We start from the raw sequence: 10,617 nt of genomic DNA, 5'->3' as shown, positions 1-10,617 counted from the left end.
GAAGTGTGGTCTCATTAAGTGTCCTAGACTGACCTGGAACTCACTTTGTAGCGGGCAGCCTTGGACTGCCAATCCTCTTGCCACGGCTTCTTGTGTAGCTGGGCTTGCCATCCTTCACCACTAGATCTGATTCTAAGCACTGTGTATTTGCACCTATGAGCCATGTTTCCCTGCTTAAACATTCATTCTACAGTTCTTTTCATTTAATTAGAAAACATTCTTATTTTTTAACAAGAGAAAATATGTTTTTAAAGCTGCTTCGTGTTGTTTTATTATATGGATGTCAGTTAGGTTACTTCCAATATTTTGTTCCTGCAAACAGTACCACTATGAATAATTTTACACTTTGGACATTTTTCGTATTTGAAAATGTATCTATATGATAATTTCCCAGGAGGGAAATTGCTGAGTCATAAACATATAAACTATAATTTTTAGTGATACTACTAAATTTCCTTCTATCTATATTGTATAATTTTACAATATCACCAGAAACATATGAATCCCTTTTCCCCCACAATTTCAGCTGTGGATTTTGGATGTTCTTCAGATCCAATAGGTTAAAAAGGGTATCTTAACATTTTAATTGAATCTCTTTTATCACGAATGAAGTTGGACAGCTTTTGTTGTGTTTAATGACCCTTTCTATTTTTAATGCAAACTTTCTGTTTTCAAAGTCTTGTCCATTTTTTTAAAAATAGGAGCTAATTTATTTCTCCAACTAATTAAGAGTCAAATTTTAAAGCATTAAATATGGAAAACAGAATCAATGAAGGCCATCCCCAATGCTCACTTTGAATGCTGGGTTATTGATAGTTTTCCTACTAATTAATTCTCCCAATTTGTTTTCTGCATTTGTTTATAGTGTTGTGAAAGTTTTGTTCATTAATTTGTTTACATGCTTGTTTGTGTTTGTCTTTGCTTTACTGAAGACTTTGTTTTTGTTTTTGTTTTATTTTTGAGACAGTGTCTCCCTATAGCCTCAGCTAGCCTGGAACTGGCTATGTAGACCAGGCTTGCCTTGACTTTACAGAGATCCTCCTGCCTCTGCCTCCCGAGTGCAAGTGCTGGGATTAAAGGCCTGTAGCAGCATGTCTGGCTGACTTTCGTTTTAATGGTATTGCTTAAAGGGTTGAGCAGTAGAGCACGTGCTTAGCATATGCAAGATCCTGTATTCAAAAAGAAAAAAAGAAAAGCAGCAGCACTTCCTGACAGCTAAGCTTATTTTTTCTATTATGATTTTAGGATTTTGAATCATTGTTTCAAAGTTCTCCACTTTAAGATTATAAATAAATTCTTTCACGTTACATTCTAGACCATTTTGCTTTGAAGCTTTTGTTCTTTCATACCTATTTTATATATGACATAGAGCCTAAGTCTGCTTTGGGGTGGGGATAGGTCCATCTACCGTCCAAAATCATTTGTTTGAAATTTTTTTTTAAGCTAACAGATTAAGAAGGAAATGTGAGACTTAAGTGTAGAAGACCAAATCTTGAACAATAAAGACAAGAACTACAGAAGTAAATTCAGGGTCAAGGAAATTTAAATACTAAACCAATGTGGCCAGGTGACAGTGAAATCTGTGCTGCATAGGTGCTGGCATCCCCCTTTCATGGCAGACAGAGACAATCTTTCTTAGCACCTTAAAACATTGTTTCAGGCAGATGCCTCCAATTAATCAACATCGTCATAATTACAACCTTTGGTTAAGGATTTGGTTGAGAGAAATGATAGGAGATGTGGCAAAAGGAGGGTGATGTCAGTGCCTTAAACAAATACTAAGCGATAGAAACAATGAAAATTTTGTTTGAAAGGTAAAAAATGGCATGATGAAGTATGTGTTTAGAGAAAGTAGAGAATGATTATGGTTGTGGTATTCGAGTCCAGAGAGAAACTCAACAGGATCTGTCCAGGTTAAACTCACCAGGACTTAGAAATCAATTAGCTATAGGTGGTAAAAGAGGTGATAGAATTAAAAAATGATTGTTATCTCTAGCCTGGGTATGTAGTAGTATAGAGACCCCAGACCGAGAACATACAAAGAGGAACATATTTCAGAATGGAGAAATAGTAATCATAAAAACAATGAAGTTGGCTTGGATTTCAGATATCAGTACCATATTTGGACCTCTTACATTTGCCTAGCATTGGGCCAATAGTATCATACATTTGAAAGTAAAGAAAAAATTCAGTTGATTCACATTAAGTACTTCAACTGAGAGACGAACTGTATAGAAAGTGATGTTATATCTGTGAATTCCTAGTATAGAATGCCTGCTTCAGGAGAGGTAAGAAGGAATGAAGGGGCTGGAGCGATGGCTCAGCAGTTAAGAGCACTGGCTACTCTTACAGAGGACCTGAATTTGATTCCCAGCACCCACACGACAGCTAACAACCATCCATAACTCCAGTTCCAGGGGAACTGACACCCACTTCTGACCTCCTTGGGCACTGCACAATACAGGTGCACTTACATACCTGCAGGCAAGACACTCATACACATAAAATAAAAATAATAAAATATTTTTTACAAAAAGAAGGAATGAATTCGCAGGTGGAACATGAGAAAGAGAAATAGAGAGGAGGTGTATAAACAACATAAACTGAAATATGAAGCCTAAAGTAGTCTAACCATATGATTTAGCATTAGCCTCTATCTGCCACCACCAGCATATAATATTCAGACTTGGGCTTCAGAGTTTCAGACATTAAAATCCCGGAACACATTTAAAGAGCAACGGAGATAATCAAAGGATTAGTAAAAAAAAAATAGCTGAGATGTGAAAGTGTGCTTGAGTTAACCCAGAGAACAGAACAAACGGTATCTTCACTCACAATAGATAGATGAATGTCCTGTATTCACGTCTCCAGTGTTCAGAGCAAGAGAAGAAGGAATTAAGTTGTAAATTGGCATGCATGGGATATGAGGGAGGCAAACTTCCCAAGATGCAGGCTAAATATTAGAGCTAAATTTGGTCGCTCAAGGTATCTAGAGGTTATGAAATCTTTGATCTGTGGATCTGGAAGGCATGGGTAGCTATATAGAAAATCCTGTTTGGTAAGCACTCCGTATTTATAAATTGAGGTTCCTGGTCCATTCAGAAATTTCCCACCAAAAATTTTGGGTGAGTAGCTAACACAAGATGTAAGCCATTTGTTCTAGAAGGTCATGTGAGGGTCCCTTCAAGACCATTCCTTTATTCAGTAACAATTTTTGTGTATGTGTGGGCTCAGGGATTCAGAATGAAGGCCCTTGAGCATACAGGACATGGGCTTCCCCACTGAGCTATACTACAAAGAAATGAAATTAGTATGTCAGAACTCATTGACTGTTGCTATCTATAGGTATAGGTGTCTGTAGCCACCTGTTTAAAACCTGTCTCTTGCCATAGTTTCCACTTCCTGGATTCTTCATGGAATTTCTCTCATTTCCCTAACTGTTATCTCAGAGATTAGTGTAGTCAACTAGAGAATTCTTGTTCTGAAAGTAAGTAGAAGATCTAAGAGTGGGTCATGCATTTAAAAAATGGGACATGGGTTATTTATTTTTAGCTTTAGTTTGTACCAAATTCACTTAGAATAAAATTTAATCACAGACTATCTACCATTTCCTTCTGACTTTCTGCTTTTTGCTACTAGTTGATCAGAGAACACAGTAGTCAGCTGCAGTGCTTATTAGAGACTAGAGCCATAGTATTTATTTTATTTGCACAGACAGACAATAATAGACTGAATCATTTAAGTAGTTTGTTTATGTACTACTACCCTTCACATGGCAGTGCTGGGATTCAAATGCAAGTCTACCCAGTTCTAAGTCAGGGTACTCCTTTGATGTCTTACCACTTCTTTCTATCACACAGTCTCTTGCTGTCAAGATAATTGTCATTTTAAAGAAAATAAGTTACTGTTATATAACAGTATCCTCTTTGATAAAACCTTCCATCTTGGAGAGAAGCTTAAACACAGAATATTCTAGGGAGAGGTGAAACATTCCATCCTACAAAGCTTATTAAACTCAGGAAGTAAAGAACTCAATAGCTTGAGGAAGTCACTGAAACTGACCAGATTCACTAGGCCTCTGGCATGGAGACAACCCATTAATTGCATAGATAAGCCATAGGGGATATTTAGACTAGCCAAGGAACCTGGATGAGACACATCACCAAACTGTTTGGAAAAGGCTCAGACCAACTGAGTTACCTGGAAGAGACAGTCTCCAACCTATTGAACTGCTGCAAGTTGTGAAGTATGGTCTAGGTTTCATGCTTTTGTGAGCAGCCATCCATGCTAGGGTAGGCTTTTGTAATGCCACTGTCTTTGAGTCAAACTCTGGCTGCCAGACTCATTTTCTCACCAAGTTAGATTTTGATGGTGTCCTTACTTTGGTCTGTCATTGGTTCCCTTTCTGGGATGAGTAGATGTCTGTTCACATCTCCCCAAGAACAGTATCATACAACAGTGATTTAGAACATACTTAAACTCCCTTTCAACTTCATTCAAACTTAATCAGAATTGTTTTGGATTAGGTGAACATCTTTGTGTGAGGTCAAAGGTTAATAATTAGAGACACTATCCAAGCTATAATTAGTCAACCATTCATTCAGTTCTAAATAAAGGGAATGTTTTAAGGGCAAGATGTTCAGTGAATTTTGGAAGAAATATTGTGGTAAATGTCACAGACTAACATATACAAATGAAAAGCAAAGTTTGGACATCAGAAGCCTGGGCTTGAGGGGTGAGCAAAGGGCCAACAGCAGGAGACTCTGTAGAGATGTCATCATGTAGCTGTGACCTAGGCCAAGTCGGCAAAGCCCCCAAAACATGATTGAAAGAAGTATAAGCAAAGCAAGGGGAAAAGTTTGTATGTGTGAGTGATGTTTGGATCAAGGGTTCCAAAGTAAACATGAAGGCATTGCTATTTTTGAAGTCTGTATTCAGGAAGAAATAAAGGAGAAAAATCCCTCATCAGTCAAAATCTTGTGACTCAATCAAACGAACCTGCATATGTAGAAAGGTCTGTTTTTTCACATATGAAAAATACAAGATGTGGTAGCTGTCTATTCAGGAGGAGGGAAGTATAAATATTTCACTTATAAGTTACCAGTCTTCAAAAAGTTACTTTGAATAGTCACTGACAGTTGCATTTGGAAATAATTAGTCTTTGTATAATAAAGCATTAGTGATATAAAGCTCTGTTGACAATTTATTCTAATTAATCAGTTGCATGAGGAATATATCTTCACTACACTCTTTCCCCATCCCCAATCCATTTATTTAGTACAAAAAGGTTTTAGGATGTGAGATGAGTCAGGAAATATATGTTTCAGACAAGATCTTTGCCCATCTTGATTTATCAATCCATGCCAGCAGGGCAATGATACCAAAATGGAAGAAACCTCATTGGTGATGAACTGAACCACATTTTTATAAGAAATTGTAGTGGACTGGAGATTTAGCTCAGTGATAGAAAACTTGCCCATATGCATTAAAATTTACTTATGGGCTGGAGAGATAGCTCAGCGGTTAAGAGCACTGGCTGCTCTCTCAAAGGACCTGGGTTCAATTCCCAGTACCCACATGATGGCTAACAACCATCCATAACTTCAGTTCTAAGGGACTGTCTTCTGACCTCCGCAGGCATTGCATGATACGGATACACTTACACACTTGCAAGCCATACACTCATACACAAAAAATAATAAATAAAAATAAATAATAAAATAACTTATTTCATGTGTGTATGTGTCTCATGTGCCTGCATGCCTGCGTGTGGAGGTCAGAGGACAACTTGCAGGAGTTGGTTCTCTATTTCTTCTGTCATGGGGGCTTGAGGGTTTGAACTGAGGTTGTCAGAGTTGGTGTTAAGTAATTTTACCCTCTGCTGAACCATTTCACCAACCTGAATCTCTTTAAACCCATTTAAAAAAAAAAATCTATAGAACCTTAAGTATGCATACAATTGAACAACGTGAGGAGTTGCAATCTTTCCAGAACTTGAGAATCTTTCTTAGTCCCTCCTTTGCCTTTCTAAACTTGAGATTAAAAGTCTCTAAAATTTTCTCCTGTTCTTTTCTCTTCCTTTCCCCTGTGGACACAGCACTGTTATGCTCAGAAACTTTCCTCAGGATAAGGTGTCGGTAACATTCAGGTTGCATTGGTGGTTAAGAGCACTGGTTGCTCTTACAGAGAACCCGGGTTTGATTCCCAACACCTACATGGTGGCTAAAAAAACCATCTGTAACTACTGTTCCGAGGATCCAATGCCCTCTTCTGACCTCCATGGGCACTGCACAAAACAAGTTACACTTATGTCCATGCAGACAATATTCATACACAGAAAGTAAAAATATTTTTTAAAAGGTACAAGTATACAATAAAGCTGCTTTCCACTTTATCTCTCTTCTCTTGATGGCTTTGAGAGGAGAGAGTAATAAATGCAATTTTAATTAGATATATAAAAAAGAACATAATAGAAGTACATTTTTCTTGGTTGCAAGGTATGTATTTACTAGTCTCTGTATTTCTTTTTTAAAAACCCTAACTTTTATAATTCTATGGAAATGAAAGTAAAAAGCTTTCTTCAAAAAATGCCTATCTCTTGATTTGAGGGAAGGTTTTAGGGATTCCTCCTGCAGAGCAGAGACTGTCGTTAAATTCCGCTGGAGAATATCTGCAAGGTACAGATAAGAGTAACAGGGACATCAGGTAAAATATTGCCAATGGGTAATAATTTCCCTGAGCAAATTTCCCCCCAAAGACATGATTTTTCTATATAGAGTTACTCATCTGTATCCCAGGCCCACAAACTGGCTGGCAAGTTTTATTGGTAGGAAAATTGATAAATAGTTGTAGCCTAGAGATACAGTTTCTTTCCTTGCACATAACTGTCTTCCCACATCCCTTGGCTGTTTTTATCTCAAAGTATTAATCTATGTTTCCTGGCACAAATATATTCATGATAATGCATCAGTAAATTCTCCACAGCTCAAAGATTTGCCTTAAAATTATATTTTAAAATATCACTTTTAATGTTAAATTAAGGGTTTGCTCTTTCCTAAGAGGTCATCTAGAGCAAAAGCTTTCCACCAGTGATCTGTGTAGGTTCCAATTTGCTATGATGACTTTGGAGTTTGGTCCTGAGCCATCTCTTAATATTTTGAAACAGTAAGTTTAGAAATCTCCATTAAAAGAAAACAACTCCACAGACCTCCAGTGATATTAGAGATACTTACCTATCTAATAATGATGCAAAAATTGCTATGACTTCAATAACTATTCTTCCATTTTAAAATGGAGTAAACATGGAGATATGCATTTAAACAAGCGTCACATTTGCACAATTACATGTAGTAGAGGGCTGGCAATGTGATTTGATCAGCACCAGTTCCCCACTGTTAGCAGCACCCCATAAAGGAAATCATATTATTCAAATTAACATAATCAAAGAGTAGCTGAAAAATGAGGACGAGATACTTCCAAGGCCCTGCCAGTTCCGACATGCTGTGCCTGTTGCATTAATCCACAGCTAGACATTTCCTTGTAGAATAGGAAATGAAACAAAAAAGGTATTGGAAACAAGGCAGGGAAACCTAAGGAAAGAAAGGCATTCACATGTACCTAGTCTACGGACTAGCCAGATGCTGCCCTGAGAGTCTCTAAGTACAAAGGGGCAGCAGATGTCACCTAAGAGGAAGAAGAACTACAAAGATGGAAATGGATTGCTTTAAGACTCAACTCTGGCAGACTTCCAGGGGTGTTAGCTGTGTGAACAGCTCAAGTCCTCTGTGGGAGAATGCTCTCTGCAAAGAGATGCTAAAATTCATTTTGGAAATGTACCTCTGGTATAAAAAGTATTTACAAGAATGGGCAATTTGAATAAGATCAGCAAAATGCCAGAAAAATCAGTGTCATTTATAACTTGTTTGCCAAAACTATAATTAACGCATGCAAGTAGATGTTTTAGTGCTATAATTAAAACATACGTTGAAATGATAAACACTTATGGACTATTCATCATACATAAGAGAATCATCCAGAGGTACAGATGCTGCTGCATCCTGGGAGTTTATGAGAGAATACTCGGACGGTTGATAAATTGTCTATATTCTAAACATGTAAAATTCTCCATATGCATTCTTATATCTCAGACCTTCCATGTAAAGACACAGTAAATGAAAATCCTTGGGTCTTTTGCTATTTATTCTTTTCTGTTATTGTTATTTTAGTTCTGAGGTTGAACCCCAGGGCTAGCACATACTGTGCATGTACTCTGGCCTGGAGCTACATCCCACTCCTAATCTTTTGCTATTCAACTTAGTCTCCCCTTAGGAAACATCAAACTAGATGACTGGTTAGTGCCTTAAACTGTCACATTGCTCCCTCATTGTTAAATTTCTATCATCACCTTATTCACTGATGTCCACACCCACTTCAATTCATTGCTCAATATTTATGTGATATGCAATGGGTGGCTGGTACTGTGCAAGGCATGAGAAATGCAGATTGAAACACAAAGTCCCTGCCTCATCAAATGCACATTATAGTGAAGAGACAAATATAAAAACACTCACAAATAATTAATTACAACTTGAGACAAGCACTTTAAAGAAAGATAAGGGCAGATGGTAAAGGTGCTACTAATTTAGATGAAGAGGTCAACAAAAGTCAAGAAAAAGGAAAAATTAAGAAGAAATCTCAAATCATATAAGAAGCTAGCCTAATGAAAATAGAGTGAATTCCTCAAGTTTTCTAGGCAGAGATCCTGGGCTTTCTCTTCATTCTGTCCAGTTATTCCTAAGGAATTGTCCAGTCTTGTGATTTCAAGTTCTAGAGGTGTTTGACAACTTCAGATTTTTTTTATGTGCCTCAATAGTTTCTTTGGGACTTGATCTGTATATCCAGATACTGTTATGGTTTGGTGTGAAATACCCCAATACACTCATATGTTTGAATATTTGGTCTTCAGGTGAACCCACATAGACCTTCAAGAATTATAGTCTAGCCTTATTCTGGACCCATCTCTGCTTCCTGATCTGCTAAGATGTGGGGAGCCTCACACCTCTGCCTTAGTGGTGGAGCAGTCTTAGCTAGCATGCCTACCCTGTAATCCCCTGAAACTATAAGCTGAAAATAAGACTTTCCTCTCTTAAGTTACTCCTGTCAAGTATTTAGTCACAGCAATGTGAAAGTAGCTAATACAGTTACCTACTCAAGTTCTCCGAGCTGTTTCTTACATATTGCAAATTATTAAGTATCTATCCTTTTCTCTCAGCTCCATTTCTCTTCAATTTTCTTCCTCCTGGTAAGATTCCTACACCCATGTGTTCCATAACCATACACACACAATCATAGCCAAGTCTTGCCAATTTGACTTTCAAGATAAATCTCAAGTCTGTCGTCTCTTGCCTACATCTACATTGCAATGTTTCCATTGGCTTTCCACAGCAGCCCAATCACTACAAACTCAGGATCTACATTTGTATGTTACTACAGACTGAGCATAGCACCTAATGTTGCCTTAGGTGTGTTAGGGGCAAGAGCTCTCCTCTTACAAAAAGGACTTAGGATAATTCCTTTTCTATGGGCTCATGAAACTATCAGTCCTTCAAAAGTAATTAGTTCCTTGAGGCACCTAACTGAGAAGAACAATTTGGAAAAGAAATAGTTTCACTGTATTGATGGAAGAATTGAAGTAGTTATTTCATTTGACAACTAGGTTTAAAATGTCAAATCGAATCTCCAGTTAAAAACATTCAGCATAACTTAACTCCAATCTATACATTAGCTTAAACATGATTTTCTTTTTAAAAATAATATCCTTGAAATACAACCCTATTTTAATACTTGGAAGTGTGTGTGTGTGTGTGTGTGTGCGCGCGCGCGCCCGCGCACACACACTGGACATCAAATAAGCCCTATCATGCTAGACAAGTATTCTAACACTGAGCTACATCCCAACCCAAGAACCTACATTTTATTGACATTAAATTATAGGCGAAAGCGTACATTAATTCATTTAACTATAATTTACTTAAAAGTTGTAGATAGTGCTGGGGATGTTAACTCAGTGGTAGAGTGGTTTCCTGATATCCTGAATACCATAAGTTCACCCCCCAGAAAGTTGAAAAACAAGCAAGAAAGAAACTTGCTGATAACCTTCCTTATTTCCTGTGGGTGTTATAAAATATTTCAAAAATATGCTATACAATGAAATATATTAGCCCTTGTATAATCTTAGATTTGATGTTAATTATTTTTAAGAATCCTTCAGGGACTAGAGACATGGTCAGTGGTTAAGAATGCTGGCTGCTCTTGTAGAGGACCTGGATTCAGTTCCTAGCACCCACATGGTGACTAACAACCATCTGTAACTCCAGTTTCAGGGGAATCCAATGTTCCCTTCTGACCTCCATGGGTACTGCACAGCATGGATGTATTTACATACTTGCAAGCAATACACTCATACATATAAAATAAAAATAATAAATAGAATATTTTTAATCCTTCTATTTGACTTTGTGATTAAGAACACTTATCAGTATATATATAACATCTGTAGCTCTTTGCAACAGATATTCAGGACTTCACCATATGATCAGTCTCACGCCATTCTAAGGT

Source organism: Nannospalax galili, unplaced genomic scaffold (assembly GCF_000622305.1).
Source record: "Nannospalax galili isolate Female #2095 unplaced genomic scaffold, S.galili_v1.0 scaffold115, whole genome shotgun sequence".
In the NCBI taxonomy this organism is placed as follows: Eukaryota; Metazoa; Chordata; class Mammalia; order Rodentia; family Spalacidae; genus Nannospalax; species Nannospalax galili.
Note: the sequence above shows the minus strand (reverse complement) of the source record.